Genomic DNA, 27,834 nt, shown 5'->3' with positions numbered 1-27,834 from the left:
TGCTGAGCTGTCTATGTTCTTTTCCAGTTGAAATACTTTGTCTTCATTGTCTGATGTTCTATCTTCTAAGTGTTCTACTCTGCTGGTAGTATTCTCCATTGAGTTTTTAAGTTGGTTTATTGCTTCCTGCATTTCTAGGATTTCTGTTTGTTTGTTTTTTATAACCTCTATCTCCCTGTATAGTTGATCCTTTGCTTCCTGGATTTGTTTGCGTAATTCATTGTCGAAGTGATCTTTCATTGTCTGATTTTGCTCTCTAATGTCTTCCTTGATACTCCAGATCATCTGAAGCATGTATATCCTGAATTCTTTATCTGACATTCCATCTGCTGCAGCTGTTACCTCTTCTAAAGTTGCGTTGACCTGCATTGCTTGTGGTCCTTTCTTTCCTTGTCTTTTCATACTGCTTGCGTATCTTTCCTGCAGGCGCGGGCGGCGGCTCTGCTCTCTCCTTATTCCAATTGGGGTGTCGTGGCTATCACGCCGGCAGGTCACTGGGCCTGTTCTGGGCGCTGGCGGCGGCTCTGTTCTGCCCCTACTCCAATTGGGGTGACGAGTGTACCACGCCGGCAGGCCACCGGGCCTGATCCGCCGGTCGGTTGCAGGTTTGCCTACCCTGCAGGCGCGGGCGGCGGCTCTACTCTGCCCCTACTCCAAATGGGGTGACGTGTCTGTCGTACCAGCAGGCCACTGGGCCTGTCCCGCTGGTCGGTCGCAGATCTGCCCACCTTTCGGGCACGGGTGGCGGCTCTGCTCTGCCCCTACTCCAATTGGGGTGTCGTGACTACCCCGCCTGCAGTCGCTTGGCCTGTTCCTGGCACGGGCGGCGACTCTGCTCTGCCCCTACTCCAATTAGGGTGGTGTGTGTACCACGCCGGCAGGCTCCTGGGCCTGATCCGCCGGTCTGTCGCAGGTCTGCCTACCTTGGAGGCGCGGGCGGCGGATCTGCCCTGCCCCTCCTACCACGCCTGCGGACCCCTGGGCCTGATCTGCAGGTTGGTCACAGGTCTGCTCACCCTGCGGGCAAGGGTGGCGGTTCCGCTCCGCCCCCACTCCAATTGGGGTCATGTGGCCACCACACTGGCAGGGCCTGATCCGGGCGTGGGAGAAGGATCTGCTCTGCCCCTACTTCAGTTGGGGTGACGTGTGTACCACACTGGCAAGCCACTGGGCCTGACCCGCCAGTCTGTGACAGGTCTGTTTACCTTGCAAGCGCAGGCAGCGGCTCTGCCCTGCCCCTCCTACCACTCCCATGTACCACTGGGTCCCGGGTCTGCCCACCTTGCGGGTGCGGGTGGCAGCTCCGCTCCGCCCCCTCTCCAATTGGAGTCACGCAGTCACCACGCTGGCGAGCCGCTGGGCCTGCTCCAGGCGCTGGCGGCGGCCCGGCTCCTCCCCTCTGGCTCGATGACAAATTGAGGAGACTCGGGTGTCTGTGCCTCACCCCCCCTACCAGGAGACCAACTGTTTCTGTTGCCACTGGTATTGATGAAGTTCTCTCCTCCGCCGCTTTCTGATGACATCATATCTCTGCCATGTTGGTATCCTTTGCGAATGGCAGCATTTCGTTCCCCTTGCTGGGCAACCAAAGCAACGGGTGAGTCCTGACCGGCCCTCAGCAGGACCCGGACCGAGAAGCAGTTTCCGTGGGCTCCTAGCCCTGGGCCAGGGCAGTTCCGGGAGCCGGAACTTGGCCGCTCCGTGCTCGGTGTAAGCTCCGATAAGAGTAGGCTCCAAGAAGCAGTCCCCGCGGGCTCAGTTCCGGGAGCCGGAATTCGGCCGCTTAGTGCTTGGTGTATGCTCTGATAGGAGCAGGGTCCAAGAAGCAGCCTCCGCAGGCTCCCCAGCCCTGGGCCAGGGCGATTCCGGGAGCTGGAACTCCGCCGTCCCATGCTCGGTGTTCGCTCCGATAAGATCAGGTTCTAAGAAGCCCCCAGGCACTGAACCCTAGCAATCTGTCTGCAAGCCGCAGGGGAATGGCAGCCTGAAATTACCTGTTCTATGGCTGAATGAGCTGAGGTCAGTCGAAAACAGGGATGGTGACGTCAGCTTTCCAACATGGTGGCTGCTGGCCTCCTCTGTGGTCTGACCGGTGTGGAGAACCGAGATGGACCGCTTCCTTCCCCCCTCTCAAACCCAGAATTCAGCCCTGAATACGGTGCTTGCACGGCTGGCAGAAACTGCAGCGCTGTATCCCTGCGTCGCTATCTCCTCATTTCCCAGCGTGCGCTGCAGACTCTAGCCAAGGGGCGATTTGCTGAATAAGCAGTGTTACCCTCCGTGCGACAAACCTCTCGTGTTTGAGTCCCCTTAGCCGATCCTCGTGCGATGGAAATCCTTCCTCCAGGTTCTGGAGCACCCCACTATTGCTGGAAATTCCTAACAAGATAGCCTTTAGCCCTCCTGACTTGTCATACTCCCACACAGTGAAGCAGCACACAGGGGCAATGCACTCCCCTCGCCGCCATCTTCCTCTCCTCTCAAGAATACTTAAAGCCACATTTTTAAAGCCGTTGTTTCTAAAAGAATTTTCAAGGCCAGTTTTGAAAATCAAGAAGGATTTATGTCAATTATTTCTTTTTCTTTGTATGTACACTCTCCTAGCTCTCTGTAAGGCAAATTTGCTTCTGGCTCAGGATGGGAAAGATCATTTATAAGCAAGTACAAGAGAAAAAAAGCACATTGATGTATTTCAAAATATTCTCCCACTTTAAACACTTAATGAAGCAATAAAAGGTATAGAAAAGGCCTGGTAGGGGGGGGATATGAAGGGAAATTTTCACTGTGGAGTTGAGTCATAGGGTATTAGCATGTGTATTTTTCATCATGAAAATGAAATGATGTAAGCTAAATTGAATGAAATTCGAAATGACATTATATATATATATATATAATTTAGTATAGTCCATAATTTAATGGACTAGCTTTTGTACATCTGAAATGAACTCTGAGATGTAAAGTTAGCATTGCATTTTTATTTTTATTTTTTTGTTGCTTTTGGGAGAGTGGCACCATTCCACACAGTTAGTTCTTCTAATACTTTATATGAATTAGAAAAGTCGTCTCTTCTGTTATAGCTAAGCAGATGCTGCACAGGACTTGATGCATGGATTCTTCTTGCATCCTGCTCAGCAGGGCCTACGTGAGGATGCCAGGCCTTGTGTTTTCCTAAGATGGCAATCATGAAATGAGAACAACTATCAAATATAATCCAATGAAATGACAAAGCAAAATTCATTGGATGAAGGTATCATCAGTTGCAGTTTCTAAGTCCTCTTGAGATTGGGGTTGGATGAGTTTTATGTTTCCTGTAAATTATGCAATGAGAGAGAAAATTTTATGGAAAAAAGGTTTTTTTCTTAGTATTTTTGGGGAAAAAAAACCATAATCCAGTTTAAAAAATAAAAACAGACCCAAAATGAGTTTGTGCTCATTCATGATCCAGCAACTACTAGGAAAGTTGGCAAAAATAGTAGTTCTTCTCAGCTGAATTTTTTTTTTTAATTACTGTTTGCACATTACTGAATCAATATATTTAGATCATCTAGCATCTGAGTTTATATAGTTCATTCAAGTTTAAATATGCTGAGAGTTCTATAAATGTGGCAGAGTTGTAATTTCATATGATCTCAGAATCTTGTACTCAGACTTCCAAAATCAATTTAATTGACTAATTCTTTCAGTCCAGGCAATGTTACTGTAATATTAAATATGTTGGTTCATAGCTAAGCACCATAAGCTTTATGATCATTTCTATCACATAGAAAAAGCATTTGTTTAGCCCAATTTATTTATTTCTACTGCTGGAGGCCTAAAGAGAGTACAATTTATGTCCTTAATCCTAAAATCCATTTCATTTGACTAAATGTCCATCATGTGGTTGGTAAGATTTCGTAGGAGGAAGAAATCTCCCCCTTAGGAAAAACTTAGTTCTCCATAGTTCATAGTTCACATAGAATGATGATATCTATTAGAAAACCTGTGCATAGTTAGTGATTTCTGATTATGAGCATCATAGAATATTTGGAAAAAATTTCTCAAGATGTAGATCAAGGACCATAGAAAATTTACACACACATGCACATGTACGCATGCGTGCCTGTACACATACACACACACACACACAAATGAAAAATGTACATATACACACTCTGTCTCTATATATCCACACATTAATGCAGATTTTGAAACACTTGGATAAAAATCTCTGGGAACAGAGCAGGGAATCTATTTTTACTACCATTCCTAGATGATGTGAGAACACGCTGATCCTTAGGGATTTCTGTGGCAGGAAGTGGGCAAGGCATGCTTAAAAAGAGTAGCTTTCCTGCCTCCTGATTCCAGTTTTGATCAGAGTAACTTCATTTTTCTATAAGTCAGTGACTGATTTTTTTTTTAAGAACAAAATGTTTCAGAAAAAAAATAAATGCTCCAGGGTAGCTGCATTAAAAACATAAAATCAAAGTTATATATTGTAAAGTAAGTATTACAATTGAGAAATAGGTGGGGAAAAATGATTTAGCCTGAATGGACCTAAAAACAAAATTTTATATCACTCTCAAGATTTTCTCATTCATTGTATGATACCCAATGTGTTTTCTCAAACTTCTTTCCTATATATTTTCTTATTTCTATAGATCCAAATTAAATGACATTGTCTTTTTTTTTAACTAAAACTAAAACAAACATACAAATTTTATTGATTACCTGGCAATGACAGATAGTTTAACTATTTGGGATTTCAGAGCTAGATTACATGTTGTTGAAAAACTTTATTTGATGATTTATCATTCAAAATTTTTAGGCAAATGGATTACAATTTCTTAAACATGTTTCTTATTTGACAAGCACAGAAGTATTCAGATTTTTCTTTGTTTTACATAATGCTAATCATTATTTCTAAGGTGAAAATGAGAATAGTCTCACTGTTGCAAGTGTACCTACATCCCTATCTATATTGTATGTTTGTACAATCTTGACATCATAAACTAAAAGACAGGTAAAACTGCAAACTGTATTTGTGTGATATAATTCTGAATATCATTATCTATCTAGTATTGGATGTTAATATGGATAAAAGCTTCAATAAACTGATAATAGTGTAATATTTTCTCCTCTGTTAGAATAACAATTTTTAAAACTTTAGTCCCTTAGAGATTATTACTATATTTACTCTCTGCTTAGAGCCTTCTTTAGTAAGAAAATAAGCCACTCTTTTATAGATCAGTTAAATGCCTTTATATTCTCTCAACAAAATGTCTAAGAAATCAAAAATTTTTAATTGAAACTAACAGTTAAATACCAGTTTTTGTTAATAGGTTTACTGCAATAAATATAAAAGTTCAAATCATCAAATACAAATTAAGTGTAGACATTTTCTTTTAACTGCTTTAATCATTGCTAGCAAGTGGCATTCTGACTAAACTACCACAGACTGAATGTAAAGTATGATTATACCTCTGGGAAACAAGAATAAAAATGCCATTATTTTAGACTAACCTGGATTTAAGAACATATTTTATACATTTTTACACATATCAGTTATTCATTTTTAATGAAGTGATTAAATTACAAGTTTTAATTGTATTAAAATTTTCTTAACTTGTAAGGAGTTTTAAAAAATGGGTGCATACTTTCTAAAATAACAACATATGTAGAAAGTGATGAAGTAGCATGTTTGCTATAGAAGGTAAAGTTTAAGAAGATATTCATAATATATGACTTTACGTTGTGTCGCTAAAAATATAGCCTCTCTTGAGTATATAACAAAATTATAACTTTAATATTATAGTCACATTGCATTAAAAAATTAAAAGGTTAGTTTTATTGTATCAATTTTTAAAATGCTTTTCCTTTGACTCCATCAATACGATGTGAATTTAGTCTAGGTCATAGATAAAATTGTTATAGTTATACAGATTTTGGAGGAAAAAACATTCCTCAACTACAGAAAGGTAAATTTCCTTTACCTTAACTATCTGTAGTGAGACAAGAATTTGAAAGTATGAACCTGCTGTATCTCATATAAATCATTTTTATACCATCGGTGTGATCTTCTGACATAGTGATTGATTTATACATCAGTTACTCAAACCAATGTTCTTTATTGCCCCTAAGGTTCATAGGTCTTCACGACTAGCTGTACAGTTCATTCTTACATTAAGCATTTGTTTCCTGAGCCACCGAGAAGAGAAGGCTTCATTAGACATGGAGCCAGCATGTATATGAATAGCCATTGTAATACTTAGTAGAAAGTCCTTCTTGTTCCAAGAATAGACCCTTCAGGCAACAACCAATAGTGGGTACATGCTTACTTGTATGTCTATCTTAAATAGTATGTACTTTGGATTTTATTACACATTAAGTAAAATAATGTCATGGTTAAAGACCAGGTACTGATTCCTTTAATAAATTCTTAATTCCTATGTTGCTAAAATCGTTTTATTTTTCCAAAAAAAAAGAGAAAGAAATTCATTTTCACTGTTTGAAAATATTTAAATATAGGTAAGAAAGAAAAACAATGAAAACACCTATAATCCTAATATCATGACATAAGCATTGTATATATGTGCAAATATATTTTCAATAAAAATGTTTATAATGACTATATTATTTTCTAATCTTTTAATTCTATATATGATTTGCAATTCACTATTTACCAATATTTTTAATGGGCCAATAATATTTCATTAAGTGAAATATTAACTATATTTCTGTAATAAATATAAAAAGACCAATTTTAATCACTTTTCAATGAATAACATATGGCTTAGCCCACTTCTTAGATTATATACTGAGAGGAAAGAAAAGAGAAGAAGTACAATTTTTATTTTAATTATCATTCATATTTTAATACATCTGAATCAAAAGTTTATAATGTACCATTTTTGCTAGCAGTATATGACAGTGTCTATTTTTCTGTTAGATTTGCCAACACTGGTGTATTTCAATATGTTTCACGTTTTCTAATTTGATAGATTAAAACAGCATCCAATTGTGTATTTTTAAATTTCTTGATACTAATGATGCTGTTTTTGTTCTTTTCTTTGTACCTTTTCTAACTGTATTTTTGAGACTGTGTTTCCCTTTTGTGTTCCCTATCTTGGTTTGAAGTATATAGTGCTCATGTTTTTTCTCATGGATTTATAAAATCTTGTAAGGAACTCATGTAATTTTATAAATCTATTATGAAAAAGATTTTCCCCAAGTTTTCATTGGCCTTTTGTTATCATTTGTCCTATTTTCTCTTGTCTAAAAGTTCCTAAGTTACTCACCATTATGTCTGCTAACTTTATTCTTTATCATTTATCATTGTTGTGCTTAGAAACACATTCTCACTCTAAGTATAAATAAAATTTGCCTTCAGTTTCTACTGTGTTTCTATAGTTTCAATGTGTTTCAATTATGACTTAAATTCACCTGATAATTTCATATGGTAAAATGGTATGGGAAAAGAATCTCATTTGGGTTAATAATAAGCCAGTTGATGTAATATGTTTTTAACATTTAGCGCATTATAGTTATATATAATAGGTTCATTTTTGCATTGCAAATTGCTGCATTACAAATTCTAATCGTGAACTGTTGCATTACAGTTGTATATAAAATTATAATAGATTGTGATATATTTATACATGCACAAAACATAATTTGGTCAACTTTATTCCCCAATACTTTGTTTCCCTCCTGTCCTTCCTCCACCTTGGTCTTCTGCTTCTATTCAACTGCCCTCTATTCTATTTTTGTCTCTATTCTATTTGTGTGAAATCCCCCTTTAAAAATCCTTTCTTCTCTCTGTATTCTGCATATGAGAGAGCATTTGGCCCTTGACTTTGAGAGTCTACTATATTTCACTTAGTATGATATTCTCTAGGTCCATTTATTGACATGATTTAATTCTTCATGGCCGAATAGCAATACACTGTGTATATGTGTCATATTTTCTTTATCCATTCATTAATTGATGGGCTTTTAGGCTGGTTCTATAACTTGTCCATTGTGGATTGTGATGCTATCAACATTGGTATGCATGTATTACTATAATATTCTGATTTTAGTTCTTTTGGTTTAATATCAAGGACTGAGATACCTGGGTTATATGGTGACCCCGTCTTTTTTTTTTTAATTTTTTTTTTGGATTTTTTTTTATTGGTTGTTCAAAACATTACAAAGCTCATGATATATCATCTTTCATACATTTGACTCAATTGGGTTATGAACTCCCATTTTTACCCCAAATACAAATTGCAGAATCACATCGGTTACACACTCACATTTTTACATAATGGCATATTAGTGACTTTTGTATTCTGCTACTTTTCCTATCCTCTACTATCCCCCCTCCCCTTCCCTCCCATCTTCGCTCTCTATCTCATCTGCTGTTGTTCAATTCTCTCCCTTGTTCCCCCCTTTCCCCTCACAACCTCTTATATGTAATTTTGTGTAACATTGAGGGTCTCCTACCATTTCCATATGCTTTCCCTTCTCTCTCCCTTTCTTTCCCCCCACTCGTCTTTGTTTAATGTTAATCTTTTCCTCATCTCTTCCTTCCTGTTCTGTTCTTAGTTGCTCTCTTTATATCAAAGAAGACATTTGGCATTTGTTTTTTAAGGATTGGCTAGCTTTGCTTAGCATAATCTGCTCTAATGCCATCCATTTCCCTGCAAATTCTATGATTTTGTCATTTTTTAGTGCTGCGTAATACTCCATTGTGTATAGATGCCACATTTTTTTTTTATCCATTCATCTATTGAAGGGCATCTAGGTTGGTTCCACAGTCTAGCTATTGTGAATTGTGCCGCTATGGTCATTGATATGGCAGTATCCCTATAGTACGCTCTTTTAAGATCCTCAGGGAAGAGTCCGAGAAGAAGAATCTCATAGTGCTTTCCAAAGTGGTTGTACTAATTTGCAGTTTCATCAATAATGTATAAGTGTACCTTTTACCCCACATTCTTGCCAGCAATTATTCTAATTTGTATTGTTGTCGATTGTTATTCTGACTGGGGTGAGATGAAATTTCAATGTAGTTTTGATTTGTATTTCCATGATTAGTAAGAATGCTGAATATCTTTTTTCTTCATGTATTTGTTAGCTACTTGTATTTTTTTCTTTTGAGAAATGTCTCTTAAGATCTTTTGCCTATTTATTAAGTGGGTTATAAGGGGTGTGTGTGTGTGTGTGTGTGTGTGTGTTAAGTTTTTTGAGTTCCTTATATATTTGGGTTGGTAATTCCCTATTGGAGGAATAGCTGGCCATGATTTTCTGCCATTCTGTAGGTTCTCACTTCATGTTCCTAATTGTTTCCTTCATGTGTAGAAGCTCTTTAATTTAATGCTATCCAACTTATTCATTGTTGGTTTTATTTATTGAGCTTTAGGCATCTTATTAAGAAATTACTGCCTGCTTCAATGTGTTGGAGTGTTGCCCCTGTGTTTTCTTCTAGCAGTTTCACTGTTTTTGCTCTGATTCCTAAATCTTCAATCCACTTTGAGTTGATTTTTGTGCTGAATAAGAAGTAGGGATCTAGTTTCGTTCTTTACATATGGCTATCCAGTTTTCCCAGAACCATTTGTTCAAAAGGCTGTCTTTTCAATGGGCATCGAGGCACACACCTATAATTCCAGAGATCTGGGAGTCTGAAGCAGAAGCATTGAAAGTTTAAAGCCATCCTCATTGGGGTCCTAAGCATCTTAGTGGAGAGATCCTATCTCAAAATAGACTGGGGATGTAGCTCAGGGATCAAGTGCCCCTGGGTTTCATCCTCAATACCAATAAACAAACAAACAAATAAATAATCCAAACAAACAAACAACAGAAAAAGAAAAAAGGGCTATCTTTTCTCCAACTTGTGCTTTTTTTAAATTTATTTTTTAGTTATAGTTGGACACAATACCTTTATTTTATTTACTTGTTTTTATGTGGTGCTGAGGATCAAACCCAGGGCCTTGCATGTGCCAGGCGAGTGCTCTACGACTGAGCCACAACCCCAGCCCCCAGCTTGTGCTTTTATCATCTTTGTGAAGCATCAGATAATTGTATTTACATGGATTTTTCTCTGTGCCTTCTAGTCTATTCCATTAGCTTTCATATCTGTTTGTCTGTTTTTATGCTGATAGCATGCTGTTTTTGTTACTGTTTCTCCATAGTACAAATTAAAATCAAATAATATGATGCCTCCAGCCTCAATCATGTTGCTCAGGACTGCTTTGGCTATTCTGGATCTTTTATTTTTCCACATAAAGTTTAGGACTAATTTTTTTTTCTATTTATGTGAAGAACGTTATTGGTATTTTGATGGGCACTTCATTGAATTTGGAGATTGCCTTTGGTGGTTTGGCCATTTTGATGATACTAATTCTCTGTATCCATGATCATGATAGGTCTTTCCATCTCTAAAGTCTTCTTCAATTTCTTTCTTCAGTATTTTATAATTGTCATTGTAAAGGTCTTTCATCTCCTTAGTTAGATTTATTTCCTAGTATTTTTTTTTTGAAAAAAAATTTGTTTTAGTTGTAGATAGATACAACACCTTTATTTTATTTATTTATATGTGGTGCTGAGGATTGAATCCAGTGCCTCACATGTGCTAGGCGGGCACTCTACCACTGAGCTATAACCCCAGACCCCCAAAGTAATATTTTGAGGCTATTGTGAATGGAACAGTTTACTTGATTTCTTGCTCAGTGGATTCATTATTGGAGTATGGGACAGCTATTGATTATTTTGTGCTGCTCTTGTATTTTGCAAATTTGCTGAACTTGTTCATCAGTTCAAGAAGTCTTCTGGTGGATACTTTGGATATTCTAAATATAGGGTCTTGTCAATAACACACAGAGATAACTTGACTTCTTCTTTTCCACTGTATTTCTTTAATTTTCTTCTAATTCCTTATGGCTCTGGCTAGTTTCAAGAACTACACTGAAGAGAATAGGATATCTCTATCAATCAGGAGTCAGACAAGGATATCTACTCTTAGATATCCTTGTCTGACTCCTGATTGTAGAGGAAATGCTTTCAGTTTGTCTCTATCAAGGGTTTGTCATATATGGTCTTTATGGTATTTAAGTATGTTCCTCCCAGTTTCTTCAGCATTTTTAACATGAATGGGGGTAAATTTCATCAAAGGCTTTTTCCTCTATTGAGATGACCAAGTGATTTTTGTCCTTGATACCTTTTATGTGATAAATAACATTTATTTATTAACATATATTTTAAAATCTTGCATTCCTGGGATAAAACCAACTTGACGGTTTTTAACCTTTTGGATATAATTTGATAATATTTTATTAAGGATTTTTGATATATGTAAATTAAGGATTTTGGTCTGTACTTTTTTGTGTGTGATGTAGCTTTACATGGTTTTGGTATCAAGGTGATACTGGCTTCATAGAATGAATTTGGGAGTATTCCCTCCCTTTGTATTTCAATTCTTAGTCTTTTGAAGAATTGCCATAATTTGCAGAGAATATGTGTTAGTTCTTCTTTAAAACTCTTGAAGAACTTAACTGAGCATCCATTTTGGTCCTGGATTTATCTTTGTTGGAAGATTTCTATTATTACTTTAATTATGTTGTTTGCTATTGGTTTGGTTAAACGTTCTATATCTTTTTGGTTCAATTTCAGTAGGACATAACAGTCTAGAAATTTGTCAATATTTTCTATTTTTTTTCTAATTTATTCGAATATACATTTTCAAAATAGTCCATGATGATCTTCTGTATTTCAGAAATGTCTATGATGATATCTCCTTTTTATCTCTTAGTTTATTGATTTGAATTTTCTCTTTCTTTTGGTTAGTTTGGACAAGGATTTATCAATATTGTTTATCTTTTCAAAGAACCAAGCCTGTTGCACTTGTCCTTTGTATTTTTTTTCTCAATTTCATTGGTTTTGGCTCTGATCTTAATTATTTGGACCTAGTCTTAATTATTTCCTTCTTTATAGGGCCTTGAGGTATAGCATTAAATTTTATTGAAGATATTTCTTTCTTTTCTTTTAATATAGACACAATACTGTTAACTTTCCAATTAGAACTTACTTCACAGTATGCAAAGATTTGGGTACATTGTATCACTATTCTCATTTGATTATAGAAATCGTAAAATTTCTATTCTCACTTCTTCTATGATCCACCCCTCGTTTAAAAAAGTATTTTTCAATCTTTATATGTATAGGTGGTTTCTATAATTTTCTTACTGTCAATTTCTAATTTCATTCCATTATGGCCTGATAAGATGCATAGAATTAATTTTTGTATTTGCTCAGACTGGCTTTGTGATGTTGAATATGGTCTGTTTTTCAAAAGGTCCTGAATCTGTTGAGAAGAAAGTGGATTCAACTGTTTGAGATGAAATAGTCTAGAGATATCTGTTAAGTCCATTAAATGTATAGTGTTATTTAGGTTGGAAGTATTTTTATTGATTTTTACATCTGGATGACCTATCTATTGGTGACAGGGGTGTGTTAAAATCACCCAGTATTATTGTACTGCGATCTATTTGAGATATAATGTCAAGAAGTGTTTGTTTTATGTAGCTAGATGCCCTGACAGTTGGGGCATGGATATTTGCTATTGCTGTATCTTCTTGTTGGATTATTCCCTTTACCATTATTCCCTTTATATGTATTGACCATTTTTATCTCTTCCAGTTAACTTTTTTCTTGAAATCTGCTTGTCAGAGATGAGAATAGCTACTCCAGCTTGTTTTAGGACTCCATTCACGTAGAATATATTTTTCCACCCTTTTACTTTCAGCTTGAAGATATCTTTGCCTATATGGTAATTCTCTTGCAAACAGGATATAGTTGAAACTATTTTTAAAATCTATTCTGCAAATCTTTTCTTTCAAGTGCTTAGATCACTTCTGGTCAGTGTTATTATGAATAAATGTTCGTTATTTTCTGTCATATTTTTTTCTTATACTTAATTTGGTCCTAATTTTAATTTAATTGCTATCCTAGAGAGTCATCCATTTGAGACCTCTATGGTTTGTTTTCTAGTTCTTCTGTGTGTAACATATCATTAAATATATTTGTAGTGCTACCTCAGTGGTCATTAATTCTTTTAGTTTATCCTCGTCATTGAAAGTGTCTACTTCTTCTTTGAAAGAAGAAAGATAGCTTTGATGGGTATAGGAATTATGGCTGGCAATTATTTTCTTTCAGAGCTTGGATGATCTCATTCTAAGCCCTTCTTTATTTCAGAGTCTTAGTTCAGAATTCAAACGTTATTCTTATTAATTTACTTTTAAGTGTGACTTCAAATTTAAAAAAATATGGACAACTTTTCATGAATTGATGTGATCCTTGCACAGGGGCCACTGTAATCTTCTTTATATTTCAGCGTTTGTATTTGTGCTGCTAAAGTGAACACTGATTTAATATTTTTTAACAGATGCAATTATACTTAATTGTTTCTTGTTACCTCTATGTGGTAAAAATCTCCATACTAATCCTTAAATCTTTCTGTTATTCACATTTATTGATAAGAATGTTCTGTATCATCTGTCAAAAACAAAGGCCTGACAGGTGGCTAGGAATATCCTTTCACATTGCTTGTTTTATTAAATCACACATCAGCTTGATTGTCTACCCAGCAGCAAATTTTGAAGCTTTATCCTCTAACCTGCCTTACAAGTCTGCTTCAGCGTGGCCTCTCTTTTCTTCAGGGACAATTAGTTATCTCCATCTTTCAGGATTTGCCTTGCCATGACTTCAAGGACCAAATTTTTTTTTTTTTTTTTGTCATTTTAAAACTGAAAAAAAGACCAAACATAATATTCAGGGTTACTTTTACCCAACTAAATGTCGATATTCCTACTCTGATTTGGTATCTTATTTTGTAAGAATATTTCCAGTCTCAGGTATCCCACTTCCTTTAGGTTTTAGGTTTCTCTACCTAGGCTCCTGTAGACTTGAAAGTAATACCTTTAAACTCAGCCATGTGGTCATCATCTCCTAATTCCTTCTCAGATTGGGTCATTTTGGGGAACCAAAAGTTTTGTCTGCAAGTGATATTGTAAAATTTCATTGCTTGTAAAAGTTTTATTTTGCTTCTATAAGAAATTATCACAGACTTGGTGGCTTGAAACAGTGGAAGTGTGTTTTGCCCCAACTTTGAAGACAAAAGTCTGAAATCAGAATTAATAGATCAGAATCAAAGTGCTGGCAAGGCTGTACCTCATACAAAAGATACAGAGGAGAATCTCTTCCTTGGTTTTTCCATTTTGGTGGCGACTGGTATTCCTTGATTGAAGGTAGCTATATTCCTTCCATTTCTGTGTACTCTGTTTTATCATCACATTTGTGATTGCCTCTAGGGTATACACAGAAAACATAGGACAATCATACCATCCCCAAATTGCTCATTAAATCACATATGAATAGCCTTTGACATATAAAGTAACAGTTATAGGTTTCAAGTATTAGGACCTTATGTCTTTGGCGACCATCGCCTAGCTTATTATAGTGCTCAATTTCTAGAATTAAATAACACTAGGTTTATTCTCTAACCTGCCTTACAAGTCTGCTTAAATAGCATCTCCAGAACTCATTAGCTGCATTGACTTCAATGATGATGCAGATTCTCTGAATTTTAAATTCATTATCTGAAAAAAAAAATGAGCATAAGAGTACAGACCTTAATGCTTATTGTCAGCTGTAAAAAAAAAAATACCCTGCAAACTCACTATCAAAGAACATGTCTCATAACACAGTGTTAAAGGTTAGTTATTACTTTGGGATATAATTTTGAAAAGATATTGAATTAAATTGCGGAGAACCTTAAATATTCTGCTAAAGAGTATAATATGGAAAAAGAAGCTGTTGCTGGATGTGAATCATAAGATGAATAGAAATGAATTAAAGATATTTTTTTTCTGGTGTTTACCTGTAGGTAAGATTGAGAAAGAAAGAAAAAAAATGTGGAAATTACTGAGTGGAGTTAATGTGAGTGAACTAGGGAGAAAGAAAATCTTTGGAAAGCAAGAAATTTTTATGTCTCTTTTTACCACAGTCTCCAAGAGAGTTAAGGGAAAGTCTCTCTCTCTCTCTCTCTCTCTCTCTCTCTCTCTCTCTCTCTCTCTCTCTCTCTCTTTTAACCATTATAGTCTTGGTACCTAACCAAACAAATTCTGTTTTCTCTACAAATATCTGTTAATGAACTATTTAAAATCCATTTTAAGTTTTTGGTATTGGTGTCCAAATCAGCAGAAGGAATTTAGTATCAAAAGATTGTGCATTGGTCAGGTTTTGGTCAAGTAAACAGGCACCAATCTTAGGAATTCTAGTCAGGAAAAGATTTTAAATGCAGGGGATTAAGGTGTTTTCAAAGTCTTTGAAAGGGTTGGGAAAGCAATGTCAAAGAGACTGCCAAGAATCTCAGAAAATCAGAAAATTGAAAGGATGGCAGGGAACTGTTTATGATCTCATTTCTAGAAGCAACTGAATGGAGAATCTAAAGAATGCCTAGAAATGGCTACAAGTCTCACTCCTGTCAAAGACCACTTGCCTGCCTGCCAGTATCCAAAAAGCAAAAGTTAGCTTCTGTTTCATCTTCTAGACCATGAATTTCACTTCTTATTGAAGAATTTTAATCAGAATCCTGTTAAGGAGGGACTCTGGGAAATGTAAGTTCATGTTTTTCAAACATTATGGTACCAGAGAGTGTGTCAAGGGGTAAGGATGGCTCTGAGTTCCAGCAGAGGATTTAAAACAGATAGAGAATTGTCTCTGTAATGAACTGGAGGCATATTTGAAACTGTAGATTGAGAATCCTAAGGGGAAAGCCTGAAAATGTCTATGGAAAAAGAGTGGAATTTGCCATATTTTCTCTAGATTATCCAAGATGAGACCATATGTTTGGCTTATTGTGATGAAAATTTCAACATTACATATAAAAAAGAAAAAAAAATTTTTAAAAAAATATCTGTAATGAGAACTATGTGATGTGGGATGGACTTCTTTAGATCTGAATTCTGTCCAAATAGAAGATAGGTGATTGAGAATACTCACAATGAATTTCCTGCTGTGTTTGTAGCATACATCCCACTTCCAACATACTGTAATTTATTTTCAGGCCTAGTGGGAGAAGGAGGGGTCTCTACTCAAGAAATTCACAGGAAGAAAGATGGTTATATAATTTTTTTTTAAAAAAGTTATCATGTAGGGAAAGAAGTAAAAGTCACTTTTATTTCTGAGATTGGAGTCATATTATTATTTTAATTATTTATTTAGTACTGGGAATTGAACCCAGTGGCACTTTACTACTGAGCTACAACCCCAGGACTTTTATTTTTTTTTTTATTTTGAGACAGGGTCTTGCTAAGTGACTCAGGGCCTCAGTACTTTGCTTGAACTTGCAGTCATCTGCCCCAGCCTTCTCAGTCACTGGGATTATACTCAGCTGGTATCATATTTTGAGGGCAGTAGAAGACAGTGTGAAAAATAATATGGATGGAAATCATGTCTTAGAAAAAATAACATGAAATATCTGCCTAACTAATGCCATCATATTAAGGTTCAAAGCCACTGAATGTATCAGAATTAAACCACACGAGACCTTTGATAAGAACTTGCTGAAGATAGTGGAGGAGTACTATAATCAGCATGCAAGGGAGAAAGTCATATAATTTAAATTTTAGAAAGTTTGCCAAGTAAATGCTCTATGCAAATGGAGGCAAGGGTGTTGAGGTGGAGAGACCTTTTTTTTCTTTAGAGTTATAATTTGTTTTATTAATACACCTTATGAATATCCTCACTTTTCAAATATTTGGTGTTAAATCCATCAACAAAATGTTCTGGATGTATTCATCTGAGTTTATTTGTTTCTCCTACTAGGATTTTATAAACATTCACTTCACTGACTTTAGTTTTTTTTCTTTTGTACAGTTCTCAGATTCCAGCACTAAGAGAAAATGTTTTTGTCATAGATTTGTTTAACAGAGTTGCTACCTCATCGTCCATTTTTAGTCTCGACATAATGAGTCTGAATGAGCTAAAACTTTCTGATGTGGTTGTGGTGTGGCCTGCTCATTACTCACCTCACTGACCCCAAACCACATACCCATGGCCCCCAAACCCAGTACAACCTAATAGTTAACACCGGGGTCATGTAAAGAACTTCTGCCCTCATGTATGTGCTCTTTAAACTAGGGAATGCACATGCCCCAGGAAAGGCAAAGGGATAATGACCACGGAGGTGGTGATCCCACAGGTCCTTGGTCTGTCATTCTCCCTGTGCGTCTGGAGGGTGTCTTGGACGCTGCATCCCCCTTCTCCATACCCCGGAAGGCACACTGCCCTCTCTTTGTGGACCTGTGAATAATAAAACAGCCTCTATTATTTCATGGTTTGGTTTTTGTCGCTTCCTCAAGTTCTCACCAGACTGACACACAGAAATGAACTCTTCTACCAGTCAGGGCTCTCCCAGAGAGAGGCTGTTTTGGTGGGAATAAACTGGAAGCAGATCAGACACGGGCTACAGAGAATCAGCCAGCATAAAGCAGCTTCCTATGAGAGGGAGACTGCTCAGACACTGAGATGTTAGGCCCTTCCCCAGGACAAAGAAGTGCCCTGTTGTATGGTTCAGATATGAGGTGTCCCAGGAAAGCTCACGAGTGAAACAATGCAAAAAAGTTAAGAGGGGAAACAATGACATTATGAGAATATTAATCTAATCAGTGGGAGCTAACTGTAGGCAGGGGAGGTGTGGCTGGAGGTGGGTCACTGGGAGAGTGCCATTGGGGTGTATATTTTATCCCTGGAGACTGGGTGGAGCTGTGTCTCTCAACTTCCTGGTGTCATGTTCTGAACCACTTTCCTCTCCCACATCTACCTGCCAGGATGTCCTGCCTCACCTCAGGCCCCAATGAATGGAGCCTGCCATCTCTGGACTGAGACCTCTGAAACCATGCAAGTCAAATAAACTTCCTCTTCTGAAATGGTTGTTGTCAGATCTTTTGGTCACAGTATAGAAAAAAATGACTAAAACACCTATGAAAGACACATTGTCAACATTCATGACCACATCCCCTGCAGCCCCATCCAGGCAGGGGTATAGTTTGTAGCCATCTCTAAAGGGACCTTAGGACCTAATTAGAGGAAAATAAAACATCTTTGCAAGCATTTCCCTTGAGTTTGCTTTATCAAGTGTCTTCCTAGTTAGCTAAACTCACCTTCTTTGGAAATCTGCAAACTTCTTAGATAATCTGTTTTTTAATAGAGACATTTCCTTACCTGCTCTTGCTAGATTTAGTTCTACATTCCATTTGGGCATTTTAACCTTTATTATAAACATTATTCATTTAATTTAAGGTTTCCTATCACCAAGGATCACTATAAAAGGGGGTTTTAAAATTTCTATCCTTTTAAAAGGAATTCACTAAATTGAATTTAAGCTTCTCTATGGATTTTTAGATAATAAAATAAATTGAACAAAAGTTAACAGAGTATAGTATACATAAAGCTCAGTATAATAATATACTGCAAGGTTTAATAGAGCAGAGAAGGCAGCTCTATTACCTCCTGCAATTGTTGTGTATTCATTCAGGAGTCATAGGAATGGGAGTAAGGGGGAACAATGCGTTCTCTTTATGGTATACAAGTTTCTGCTTGAATGTGATGCTGTGTTTTGCATATTAAAAAGATATTTATTTGCAGGGAGATGTGACTTTAATGCAGTTATTCACATTTTTTCTGACATTAGGAACATAAATTGTTCCTGAGAGTTTGTATGATATTCAAATTAAACCATAAACTAGGAGCAAAAGTAGTTTTCATTTAATAATCCTATCTGGCACAGATCTGCCCTCCCAGGTACTATTTACATTCATCTTATAGGGACTACCTTTCAGAACTCCAAACATAAGTTCTTTAGTCCCAATGGGTTTTTCAGCACTGTTATCATTTAGAACTAATGATCTTGAAGTTCTTTGTGACTTTACTATCTATGAAGACATTTTGACTGTGTTGTCAAGTGGGACAGCTCAGACTAAAACTAAAATATCTGTTTATATATTTGTTCTACTCTAAAGACCAAATAAATCAAATGATGGAAGACAAGATCAGTGCTTGGCATGATAATTAACAGATGACCTATATTCTTCGCATACACAAATGCATACATATATCTTTCCATGAATTAACACCATAGTATTTATTAAAAGATATTTATAAAAAACACACTAAGCGTATTTATAAAAATTGCAAAGTCTTATATGTAAAAGATAACTAACACAGATTTACATATGTAATAGATACACAAATTTGCTTGCCAATTCTTAGGTAATCTAAATCTATTAGCTAATGAAAAGATATTAAATTGGCTTTATTAATTTTTAATCATTTTTCTTAAATACTTCTGGTGAATTATAAGTTTAAATAGGACAGAAATAAATTTTATATTTTAAACCTATCTTTACTTGCCTATTTGAAAGAATAATGACTAACCAGTATTAAAAGGAAAAATACTTAGACTAAGTAAGTAGTAAATTTTATTTGCGCAGAGAAAAAGTCAAACAAAGAAAGATTAAAGCAATTCAAGAATCGGGCAGTTCCCAGAACCAAAGCATGTGTAGAGATCTATAATTACGAATGTGATCGGACAGCATTCATAGAGAAACTGAAGTGAAGCATAGAAAACAACTTAATTGACTACAACTTAGTCTCTGAGTCAATTTGGTAGAGTTTAATTGGTTAATTGGCTACAAGGTCTTTTGAAATCAACCAAAGCTTAATGATTGTTATTAAACTCTACATGGGTTTGGTCTGTTGAATCCAGTGCAGGTGCCCAGTTCAAACTCTGACCTCCATCAAATTTATTTTTTCAGGCATTAAATATTTTTAATGTAAATTTTTTAATTTATATATTACAGCAGAATGCATTACAATTCTTATTACATGTATAGAACACAATTTTTCATATCTCTGGTTGTATACATAGTGTATTCACACCAATTCATGTCTTCATACATGTATTTTGGATAGTAATGATCATCACATTCCACCATCATTAATTACCCCATGCCCCCTCCCTTCCCCTCCAACCCCTCTGCCCTATCTAGAGTTCATCTATTCCTCCTGTGCCGCTATCAATCCCACTATGGATCAGCCTCCTTACATCAAAGAAAACTTTTGGCATTTTTTGGGGGGGATTGGTTAACTTCACTTAGCATTATCTTCTCTAAATCTATCCATTTACCTGCAAATGCCATGATTTTATTCTCTTTTATTGCTGAATAATATTCCATTGTGTATATATGCCATATTTTTTCTATCCATTCATCTATTGAAGGGCATCTAGGTTGGTTCCACAGTTTAGCTATTGTGAATTATGCTGCTATAAACATTGATGTGTCTGTGTCCCTTAAAAACTTGCTGTTTTTAAGTCCTTTGTATATAGATGGAGGAGTGGGATAGCTGGGTCAAATGGTGGTTCCACTCCCAGTTTTCCAGGGATTCTATATACAGCTTTCTATATTGGCTGCACCATTTTGCAGTTGCCCCAGCAATGAGTATGAATGAGTGAGCCTTTTCCCCCACATCCTCACCAACACTTATTGTTTGTATTCTTAAGAGCTGCCATCTGACTGGAGTGAGATAATATCTTAGAGTAGTTATGATTTGCATTTCTGTAATTGCTAGTGATGATGAAAATTTTCATCATCCATCTATATCCAAAGGACTTAAAAACAGCATACTGTATTTAGACCAGTGTTTCCCAAATACGCATCAGAATCACCTAGACAGCTTATAAAAATAATCCTGCACTAACCCCAGGTTCTCTGAGCTGGACTGGGTTGGGCCTAGGGATTTATATTTTTTTTTTTTTTTTTTTTTATTGGTTGTTCAAAACATTATAAAGCTCTTGACATATCATATTTCATACATTAGATTCAAGTTGGTTATGAACTCCCAATTTTACCCCAAATACAGATTGCAGAATCACATCGGTTACACATCCACATTTTCACATAATGCCCTATTAGTAACTGTTGTATTCTGCTACCTTTCCTATCCTCTACCATCCCCCCTCCCTCCCCTCCCATCTTCTCTCTCTACCCCATCCACTGTAATTCATATCTCTCCTTGTTTATTTTCCCATTCCCCTCACAACCTCTTATATGTAATTTTGTATAACAATGAGGGTCTCCCTCCATTACCATGCAATTTCCCTTTTCTCTCCCTTTCCATCCCACCTCATGTATCTGTTTAATGTTAATCTTTTCTTCCTGCTCTTCCTCCCTGCTCTGTTCTTAGTTGCTCTCATTATATCAAAGAAGACATTTGGTATTTGTTTTTTAGGGATTGGCTAGCTTCACTAAGCATAATCTGCTCTAGTGCCATCCATTTCCCTGCAAATTCTATGATTTTGTCATTTTTTAGTGCTGCGTAATACTCCATGGTGTATAAATGCCACATTTTTTTTATCCATTCATCTATTGAAGGGCATCTGGGTTGGTTCCACAATCTAGCAATTGTGAATTGTGCTGCTATGAACATCGATGTAGCAGTATCCCTGTAGTACGCTCTTTTAAGGTCTTCAGGGAAAAGTCCAAGAAGGGCAATAGCTGGGTCAAATGGTGGTTCCATTCCCAGCTTTCCCAGGAGTCTCCATACTGTTTTCCAGATTGGCCGCACCAGTTTGCAGTCCCACCAGCAATGTACAAGAGTACCCTTTTCCCCACATCCTCGCCAGCACTTGTTGTTGTTTGACTTCATAATGGCTGCCAATCTTACTGGAGTGAGATGGTATCTTAGGGTGGTTTTGATTTGCATTTCTCTGACTGCTAGAGATGGTGAGCATTTTTTCATGTACTTGTTGATTGATTGTATGTCCTCCTCTGAGAAGTGTCTGTTCAGGTCTTTGGCCCATTTGTTGATTGGGTTATTTGTTTTCTTATTGTTTAATTTTTTGAGTTCTTTGTATACTCTGGATATTAGGGCTCTATCTGAAGTGTGAGGAGTAAAAATTTGTTCCCATGATGTAGGCTCCCTATTTACCTCTTTTATTGTTTCTCTTGCTGAGAGAAAACTTTTCAGTTTAAGTAAGTCCCATTTGTTGATTTTTGTTATCAACTTTTGTGCTATGGGTGTCCTATTAAGGAATTTGGAGCCCGACCCTACAATATGTAGATCGGAGCCAACTTTTTCTTCTATCAGACGCAGAGTCTCTGATTTGATATCTAGCTCCTTGATCCACTTTGAGTTAACTTTTGTGCATGGCGAGAGGAGGGGATTCAGTTTCATTTTGTTGCATATGGATTTCCAGTTTTCCCAGCACCATTTGTTGAAGATGCTATCCTCCCTCCATTGCATGCTTTTAGCTCCTTTATCAAATATAAGATAGTTGTAGCTTTGTGGATTAGTCTCTGTGTCCTCTATTCTGTACCATTGGTCCACCCTCCTGTTTTGGTACCAGTACCATGCTGTTTTTGTTACTATTGCTCTGTAATATAGTTTGAAGTCTGGTATCGCTATACCGCCTGATTCGCACTTCCTGCTTAGAATTGCTTTTGTTATTCTGGGTCTTTTATTTTTCCATATGAATTTCATGATTGCTTTATCCATTTCTACAAGAAATGCCGTTGGGATTTTGATTGGCATTGCATTAAACCTATAGAGAACTTTTGGTAATATCGCCATTTTGATGATGTTAGTTCTGCCTATCCATGAACAGGGTATATTTTTCCATCTTCTAAGATCTTCTTCTACTTCTCTTTTTAGGGTTTTGTAGTTTTCATTATATAAATCTTTCACCTCTTTTGTTAGGTTGATTCCCAAGTATTTTATTTTTTTTGAGGATATTGTGAATGGAGTGTTTTTCCTCATTTCCGTTTCAGAAGTTTTGTCGCTGATATACAGAAATGCCTTTGATTTATGCGTGTTGATTTTATATCCTGCCACTTTGCTGAATTCATTTATTAGTTCTAGTAGTTTTTTTGTAGACCCTTTTGGGTCTTCTAGGTATAGAATCATGTCATCTGCAAATAGTGATAATTTAAGTTCTTCCTTTCCTATTTTTATGCCTTTAATTTCTTTCGTCTGTCTAATTGCTCTGGCCAGTGTTTCAAGAACTATATTGAATAGAAGTGGTGATAGAGGGCATCCCTGTCTTGTTCCAGATTTTAGGGGGAATGCCTTCAATTTTTCTCCATTGAGAATGATGCTAGCCTGAGGCTTAGCATAGATAGCTTTTACAATGTTGAGGTAAGTTCCTGTTATCCCTAGTTTTTCTAATGTTTTGAACATAAAGGGATGCTGTAGTTTGTCGAATGCTTTTTCTGCGTCTATTGAGATGATCATATGGTTCTTATTTTTAAGTCTATTGATGTGGTGAATAACATTTATTGATTTCCGTATATTGAACCATCCTTGCATCCCAGGGATGAATCCTACTTGATCATGGTGCACAATTTTTTTGATGTGCCTTTGTATCCGGTTCGCCAGAATTTTATTGAGGATTTTTGCATCTATGTTCATCAGAGATATTGGTCTGTAGTTTTCTTTCTTTGAGGTGTCTTTGTCTGGTTTCGGAATCAGGGTGATGTTGGCCTCATAGAATGAATTTGGCAGAGCTCCTTCTTTTTCTATTTCCTGAAATAACTTGAAAAGTATTGGTATTAATTCTTCCTTAAAGGTTTTGTAAAACTCCGCTGTATACCCATCCGGTCCTGGGCTTTTCTTGGTTGGAAGTCTTTTGATTGCTTCTTCTATTTCATCTATTGTTATTGGTCTGTTTAAGTTGTGAGTATCCTCCTGACTCAGTCTGGGCAAATCATATGACTTAAGGAATTTATCAATGTCTTCGCTATCTTCTATTTTATTGGAATATAGGTTTTCAAAATAATTTCTAATTGTCTTCTGTATTTCTGTAGTGTCTGTTGTGATATTGCCTTTTTCATCCCGTATGTTAGTGATTTGAGTTCTCTCTCTTCTCTTCGTTAGCATGGCTAAGGGTCTGTCGATCTTATTTATTTTTTCAAAGAACCAACTTTTAGTTTTGTTAATTTTTTCAATAGTTTCTTTTGTTTCAATTTCATTGATTTCCGCTCTGATTTTAATTATTTCTTGCCTTCTGCTACATTTGCTGTTGTTTTGCTCTTCCTTTTCTAGGGCTTTGAGATGAAGTGTGAGCTCATTTATTTGTTGGTTTTTCCTTTTTTTGAGGAATGACCTCCAAGCGATGAATTTCCCTCTTAAAACTGCTTTCATTGTGTCCCATAGATTCCGATATGTTGTGTCTGTATTTTCATTTATCTCTAAGAATTTTTTGATTTCTTCCTTTATGTCTTCTGTAACCCATTGATCATTCAGTAACATATTGTTCATTTTCCATGTGATGTAGGATTTTTCCTTCCGTCTTTTATCATTGATTTCCAGTTTCATTCCATTATGATCAGATAAAATGCATGGTATTATCTCCACCCCTGTATATTTACTGAGGGTTGCCCTATGGCATAATATATGGTCTATTTTTGAGGAGGATCCATGTGCTGCTGAGAAAAAAGTATATCCACTTGATGATGGTTGATATATTCTATATATGTCAGTTAAGTCTAGGTTGTTGATTGTGATATTGAGTTCTATAGTATCTTTATTCAGCTTTTGTTTGGAGGATCTGTCCAATTGTGAGAGAGGTGTGTTGAAGTCACCCATAATTATTGTGTTGTGGTCTATTTGATTCTTGAACTTGAGGAGAATTTGTTTTATGAACGTCGCAGCACCATTATTTGGTGCATAAATATTGATAATTGTTATGTCTTGTTGGTAAATGGTTCCTTTTAACAGTATATAATGTCCTTCCTTATCCCTTTTTATTAATTTAGTCTTGAAGTCAATTTTATTCGATATGAGGATGGCCACCCCTGCTTGCTTACGAGGACCGTGTGCATGGTATATTTTTTCCCAACCTTTCACCTTCAGCCTGTGTATGTCTTTTCCAATCAGATGTGTCTCCTGGAGGCAGCATATTGTTGGATTTGTTTTTTTAATCCATGTTACCAGCCTATGTCGCTTTATTGGAGAGTTTAAGCCATTAATGTTTAGAGTTACTATTGATATATGGTTTGTACTTCCAGCCATGTTTGATTATTTATCTTCTTTTTTTTTTTTTTAATTTAGTTTGTTTCTCCATGGTTAGCTTTCCCCCCGCCCTCTGTCTTTATAGAGGCACTTCCCACTGATGGTTTTGGTTATTGTTTTTCATTTCTTCCTCGTGTAGTGTTTTGCTCAAGATGCTTTGCAATGCTGGTTTTCTGGCTGCAAATTCTTTTAGCTTTTGTTTATCATGAAAGATTTTTATTTCGTTATCGTACCTGAAGCTTAATTTTGCTGGATACAGAATTCTTGGTTGGCATCCATTGTCTTTCAGTGTTTGAAATACGTTGTTCCAGGATCTTCTCGCTTTCAGCGTCTGTGATGAAAAATCCGTTGTTAACCTTATTGGTTTACCCCTGAATGTAATCTGCCTCCTTTCTCTTGTAGCTTTTAGTATTTTCTCTTTGTTCTGTATATTGGATATCTTCATAACAATGTGTCTTGGCGTTGGTCTACTGTGATTTTGTGTGCTCGGTGTCCTGTATGCATCTACAATTTGTATATCCGTTTCCTTTTTTATTTCTGGAAAGTTTTCTGTAATTATTTCTTTCAGCAGGTTACTCATTCCCTTGGTTTGAATCTCTGTACCTTCTTCTATCCCGATGACTCGTAGGTTTGGTTTCTTTATGTTATCCCATATCTCTTGGATGTTTTTCTCGTGGTTTTTAACCAGCCTTTCTGAGTTGGCTAGGCTCTTTTCAAGATGATATATTTTGTCTTCATTATCTGATGTTCTGGCTTCTACTTGCTCCACTCTGTTAGTGATACTCTCAATTGAGTTTTTAATTTGGTTTATCGTTTCCTTCATTTCTAGAATTATTGTTTGGTTTTTTTTTATAATCTCAATCTCCTGATAAAGATGCTTAACTTCTTCTTTTATCTGTCTATGTAATTCATTTTCAAAGTGTTCTTTCACTGTTTGGATTTGCTGTCTCGTATCTTCTTTAAGGTTCCATTCCATCTGTCTAAGGTATTCCTTGAGTTCTTTATATGACCATTTTTCTGCTGACTCTAGGTCCTCCTTAATATTTAGGCTGTCCTTCATTGTTTGTACTCCTTTTCTTCCTTGCTTTTTTATGCTGCTCATGTTACTTCTTGTTCTGTTTGACTGCTGAGTTACTGTTTACTCTTATAGATTTATTTGATGCTTGAGAGGAAAGATATTAGAAGGGAAGGGAAGAAGTCACTAAAGAGAATGAGAGTAGGCAGGTAGAATTCAAGGAAGGGGGAATAAGAAGATTGAAAAGAAATGAAAAGACAAAAGAAACAAGAATAACAAAGATTAGATAATAAAGAAAGAAAGAAAAGACGGAAAAAAAAATTTTAACAAAAATAATAGTGATAATAAAAGATGAAAATTAAAATTAAAAAAAATAATAATAATAAAATAAAAAAAAAATTAAAAAAAATAGAAACATTGAAAAAAAATTAAAGAACAACAACAAATAAAAATTGAAAATGAAAGAAAAAGAAGAAAGAAAAAAAAGAAAAAGAAAAGAAAAAAAAATGATAATAATAATAATAATAAATGCAGTCCTAGAGTTCTATTAACTTCTCTTCCAGTAGGTGGAGCTGTGCCCACTGGGCCAAGCTTCTCCTCTCAATAGGTGGGAACCATTCACTGTGCAGCAGCTCTTTCTCCTAGACTGGGCGGGTCTCCAATCCTGAGTGTCTAGGGCCTTGTCTTGTGTTTCCTCAAGCCAGGCCGTGCTCACCTGTGGCGCTCACCACAATACTGGCTACACGCCAGGTCTGCTGCTCCTGGGAGCCCTGTTTTCATGAACACCTGGGCTCACTCTCCCTGTTTGCCTCCCTCAGACCCTAAGTTTGTAGAGCTTGGGGCTGAGATCCCCCAGCGAATTTGCTTGCCCTCCTGTAGCCACGCCCCCGGTAGCTGGTGCAAGAGACCTCAGTTGTCAGCACTGGTGGGAGCGGTAGCCGGGAGTTCCGCGCCGCGAGTCCCGCGCCACTCCTGGTTCCCTCGGTCTGGTTATTGCGTTCACAGGAGAGCTGGGAGTGGCCCTTAAGGTTTCCCCCGCTGTGTGGAGAGAGATGGCTAGGGGATTACACACCTGTCGCGCTGGTTTCACTGCAGTTATCTCCTCCGCCCGTGACGCCATTTCTCTGCCATGGTGATATCCCATGCAAATGGTGACCGTTTGTTCCCTTTGCCGGATGACCAATGCAATGGGTGGGTCCTGACTGTCTCTCCCGATCCCTGTTTCAGTCCTGTGGCCACTGCCTATGAAGGCTCGGTTGGCTTTTACCTCTGTAAGTTCCTAAGGGCTGGCCAATTATTTCAGCGGGATCATTAGTGCTGAGTCACACGAAGCAGGCGAACCGGAGCTTAATTGCCTCCGATTCGGGCTCTGTGTGTGTGTTCTGAGGGGCCCAGCCTGTACACCCCAGATCCACGTCAGCTCAGCATTGCCTAGTGATCCTGAGCAAACAGCATTTAGACATTTTACGGCTCCCTATGCCCTCGCAGTTGAAGATGTCAGAGACTTGATCTCTCTGCGCCTGCCACCATGTTACATCTCCTCAGTGATATTCATGTTGCCCTTACAGCTTCCTGGTATAAGCAAGTTCTTGGGATTATACAAACTGCTGCTTCTGTTTCCAGTCCAGATTTCTAGAAATGAAACTCTGGGCCGCGCTGACGAGCGTCCGCGCTTGTCTGCGACCGTAGCAGAGCCGCCCTGGCAAGCGTCCGCGCTTGTCTGCGCCCGTAGCAGA

General features: G+C 37.1%; 1 protein-coding gene and 1 non-coding gene across 2 annotated transcripts in view; one reads left to right on the top strand and one right to left on the bottom strand.

The window, feature by feature from the left end:
• Window positions 1-27,834, top strand: part of Malrd1 (MAM and LDL receptor class A domain containing 1) — a 670,952-nt gene that overhangs the window by 233,610 nt on the left and 409,508 nt on the right. The gene's annotated exons all lie outside the window — the stretch shown is intronic.
• On the bottom strand, window positions 13,272-13,375 carry LOC124078320 (U6 spliceosomal RNA). Its single transcript, XR_006846875.1, has one exon. It is a non-coding gene; the product is annotated as a U6 spliceosomal RNA (small nuclear RNA).

Source organism: Marmota monax, unplaced genomic scaffold, assembly GCF_021218885.2.
Source record: "Marmota monax isolate L192 unplaced genomic scaffold, Marmota_monax_Labrador192_F-V1.1 WCK01_AAM20220418_F8-fsc00098, whole genome shotgun sequence".
In the NCBI taxonomy this organism is placed as follows: domain Eukaryota; kingdom Metazoa; phylum Chordata; class Mammalia; order Rodentia; family Sciuridae; genus Marmota; species Marmota monax.
Note: the sequence above shows the minus strand (reverse complement) of the source record. Positions and strands in the feature narration are given on the sequence as shown.